This window comes from Athene cunicularia, assembly GCF_003259725.1.
Source record: "Athene cunicularia isolate RWA chromosome 2 unlocalized genomic scaffold, athCun1 chr2_part1, whole genome shotgun sequence".
NCBI lineage: Eukaryota > Metazoa > Chordata > Aves > Strigiformes > Strigidae > Athene > Athene cunicularia.
Window position 1 is genome coordinate 130,965,217 of NW_020799095.1, and position 4,936 is coordinate 130,970,152.

The window sequence follows — 4,936 nt, forward strand, 5'->3', positions numbered from 1 at the left end:
AAAAAAAAAAAAAAAAAAAAAAAAAAAAAAAAAAAAAAAAAAAAAAGCGCCCTTTTTCTCTCCTTCTGTTGTCTGGTATATTTTGGTATAAAACTCTTAGGTCTTTGTTCTCTTTGTAGTATGCTTCAAAGATTGCATTTTGAATTAAGCTCATCAAGAAATACACACTGTACTCTCTTATGGAGAATCTATTAACAGTCATTATCACTTTCTCATTATCTTAGTTAACAACACACATTTAGGTCAAATATTTTGTGTGTCTGTGTTTCAGTCCTGATTTCATATTGCCAGTGAAAAGTTCACCAGATGGTGAAGCTGAGATATAAAGATTAAGCTCATTCTCCTCCTTTTCCACATTTTTCTTTTTCCATGTTCTTATTTCCATTTTGGTTATTATTTAGCTTAGCAAAACTGCAGACCTACAGAATGTTTTATAAATATAATCAAAGCTATGATCTATCCCAAAAGCATCTGATCTTGTAGAAAAGATTAATAGCTAGACAGGATAGAGAATACGTTCTAAAAAAGGTGATACCAGTAAAATTCTAGAGAAAGTAAAAAGACTAGAAGTAGGTTTCAAATTATTAGCATTTTTAGAAAATCATAATCTAGGAGAAGGCCAGCACAGAGATCTGCACATGAAGACAGATAGAAAGAAAACATGAATTGAAATCTTCTCCAACCCTGTTAGCACCTGCCTCCTCTGCTCATTACTGTAGAGCCATTGAGAGAAATGAGCTTTCAGTCAAGACTGTCATTATCCCTTTGCTAGACACTTGTCTAAAATTTATGTTTTCAGCCATTTACCAGGGAAAGTGTTTCAAAATATCACACAGGCAAATCAGATCAGAAGAGCTGAGGAAACTTCTCACTCAAAGGAACAAGCATATAAGCTACACCAGCTCACTAAGTGCACAAGTCTCCTTGTGACTTGCTCAAGTAAAGGCAAGACATAAATTGGATAAATTAAATCCCAATATGCACTTGTGTTTTTAGATGCTAACCTGTGTTTGATTCCTGGCAGTGAAGTCATGAACATCCCTATTATTACTCATTCAAAAAGTAACAAATACTATTTAAAAAAGCAGATAGGCATCTAAAGGGAGCTCCAAGGGTAGCTATGAATTAATTTCCATGGATTTTCAATAAAAACGCTCCATCTCAGATATAGGTGGGCATTTTGTCACGCGATACCTTTAATACCTAAATATCTTTACAGAAATCCATCTTTAGTTACATATAAGTACTTGTTGTTCTTTGGATGATTGCCACATACATTTTAGCTTTTTCATCTGAAAGCAGCAATCTCATAAACTGGAAACAGGTGCTAGAAAACCTACTTAAACATTGACTGCAGAACTGCCAAAATGGGAGTCAGATCCTGAGAAGAAAGCACAAATCAATCATCAGATAGCTGGCCCTTAAATGCCTTAAGTTATTCTGCTGGCAAAATGGCAGAAGCTGCTTGTTGTGGTGGTACAGCCTCTGTGTGTTGAATCTGATGGTTCTAGTTTACAGCACAGATTAATGCTGTCAGAAAAAGTTAATGCAGACACACAAGGAAACAGGAATACAAAGAATACAAGCCCTCAAAAGAATTCTGAAAGGAGGGAAAAAAAAAACCATTCCTGAAGATAGTCTAGGTGAAGAGTGAAAAGAAAGAGCTTAAAAATAACAGGAAGAGATTAATAGTAAAGAAAGAGAGCACCATAGCTTTAGTCTACCACCATTAGAAACCTTTTACTAGTGGAGGAGGCCATCAGAGGGAAGTCCAAAGAGTCTGACTGCTATAGAAGTCTCTATTTGGATAGTCACTGGAGAATATTCCTTGACTTGTCCATGTCAACAATGACCCAAGGATTCCTATCACAGTCTTATTCTACCAGAACAAGGTAGAGATTTTTTATCAACTTTAAAGGTTTTAAATAAAGTTTGATTCCCCTTTGCTTAGTATGGGTCTTGGTAAAGATGAAGGGAATATAGATGCATACCTGGAAAGTAAATCAGAATTTAGAAGAACCACATAGCAATTTGTGATATACATTTGTACTCTTGCTGTCTCATACATGCTAGCTACCTACTTCATACCTGCAGTCATCTGATCCCTTCAACAAATTTGTATTAGTGTCTTAAGAAATAATGGCTAGAAATTTAGGAGAGTATCACACTATCTTTTCTAGTTGTGGAAAAGAGCATTAAGACTTCATTGAAAAAAATATTCAGCAAGATTGTGGTAGTCTGAAGAAATGTATTAGAAATAAAGTCATTTGTCAAAGACAATATGAAAATCAGGAGAGAACTGCTAGATCCACAAGTATCAAACAACATACAAGATAAAAAAATTTGCATGGTGCATAAGTTTACAGCAAGGAAGAGAGTTGTTTGCTAGCAGCCCTAGTGCCCTACAGTAAACATGGCATAGCTTTCACCTGAAACATAAGATACAGATCAGAAGAAACCATGACAGTTATTTCTCGTCGAGATTTCACTATCAGGGGGTGTACAAGAAATTTGGGCACTATGTACAGAAGATTGCATTGTCACCGTCAATTCTCTATTTTTCATGTAGATAGACTGGAGTCATTGTTTGTAATACATTTTGGCTATGCTAATTTAAGCTTTGCAAGTTTACCACCACTTCTTACTTTTAGTTGTGCAAGTAAATTTCATTACAGTTTTTTTGTTGTTTTGTGTTTTTTTTTTTAAATGGAGTTACTTGTGGCTTGGTTTAAGTCATATCAGTTCCTTGATCTTGACTTAACTGGCATTCCAGTCAATTGAAGAGCCAATGCAAGAGGCATATGAAGCTTCAGCAGATAGGAATAACATATGACAATGATGCCAAACACATTCTTTAGCAAGATCATCTTCTGCCAGTAGGTATCATATACCCGTCAAGAAACACTAAAAGCATACGTATCTTCATTCTTGCTGTTATAGTCAGACAGATGACAACAACAGTCCCCAAACCCAGGATTAGCCAGATAAATTATCTATGTGAGATATTACTGATGCATCAAGCATGTGGATAGTCGCAGTGCTGTTTGAGACAGCACATCCCACTAACCATCAGTTCCCACCTTTTTGTAATATACTGCCATGGCTGCTTGCGTAGCTGTATAATGAAGCAGACTGGGAAGCTGATCCAGCTAAAAAAAAAAAATAAAGATATATATATATATATATACACACACACACACAGAGGTCATAAGGTAAGAAGAAAAAGATTTCATGTACCTCAGCTTCCAGAACATGGAAGTGTCAATGCAGCAGATGTTAAGATAAGAATCCATAACTAATAGGTGTTCCTTAAGGCTTCAATAATGCTTCAGAAAACATACAAAATTACAGCCTTCTGATTCTGTAGGTATTCTACTTTCCTACCTATTGCTCTCCTGGTCTCTGGAAGTACCTTATTAAAGAATAAAGAACTCAAGTTCTAAAATTCTCACCAGTCTTCATTTAACAGACTAAAACTAAAAAAAAAAAAATGCTGTCCTAGAATTGTTTAAAATATCTTACATAGGAATACTTAAACTCTTCCCAATTTTGAGTATAAAAGGGTTAATGCTTTCCCTTTCTCGTTCACTAAAACCATCAGAACATCAATTAATTATGAATAAAATGCATGCAATAAGATATTTTTCTGTGATCATTTTAAGTCATGATAAATTGAGGAGGCACTTGTAGATTATCCATATTTTGCAAAACTATATTGGATTTTATTATCAAATACATTTTCTGTAGTTGGGAATTAAAGTCCAGAACATGCAGCCCCCAGAACTGTCATTTCTCAAATACTTCAACTGCAACACTTCCATGAGAGAGTTATGTTTTGTGGCCAACACCAGGCTGGCATGGAGACTGCTGGACAATCCAAGTACAGAGAGGAACAGAGCTAGCAGGCACCATTTAGGCCAGTCTACAATTCTGTGATTTTTGCCTGGTTGCTGTAGGACCTGGCTGTGCGCCCAGCACAGCTTCATCCTGTAAAGGAGGCCCTGGAGAGGTAATACCATCTGAATTGCTTCCCAGGATGCCACTCTTCTCTTGAAGATTGTGGTATGCAGCTCCTGGGGGAAGGAATTATGGCCACCCTTGCTTGAAGCTATTTAAAACATTTTGCATTTGTAGGGTTGAGTTAGTGTGTAAGGGTTAAAGCAAGAAGAAAACTGAAGTTCTGATCTGTAAGAAAAATCTTTGGTGCCCCCTTGTGATAAAATATTTTTATCAGCAGAACGTATGTATTTGAAATCGAGGACTATTTTCAGTGAGGAAAGCAGCTCAACCCTTAAGAGAGTTTTTCATTTAAGCTAGTTAATTGAGCAGAGCATTTCAAGAATTAGTTTGTTTTCTTATCCATTCTGTGTTATATATTCTCCCTGGACTACTCTATGACAATTATTTAAACGAAGGAAAAAGTCCAGAACAGGAACTCAAACATGCACCAGTAAGCATTTCTGTTTGGAGCAGAAAACAGGCCCCATATCTTGGCTTTCTCAAAAAATCATATTCCATCTTGCTATGCAATAGTAAGAATGGGATACAGAATCTTGGAACAATGTCTTGGCAGAAGCACTTCCAACAGCAAGGCTGAAGAGTAACTGCATCTCTATAATAGGTTTTGTATGCCACAACAGGGTACACAATGGGAAAAGGATAAAGGAAAATTGAACCTGAAAAATATCATAGGAGTACTTCTTTTGTACAAATGTTTCCAAAGACAGGAGAATGTTCTCAACACAAGCAAAATTTGTGTTTAAAAGCCAACAATGTTGCTATTGCCATAATCTGTGTAGCATCTAATCTATCAATGTGCACCAAGAAAGTGTGATGGATTCATACCAGAAAAAACCTTCATTTTGTACACCAGTGGTCTAGATATAGATTAGGTACTGAACTACTGAGTCCTGGCAGAACAGAGCACTTCTAGGAG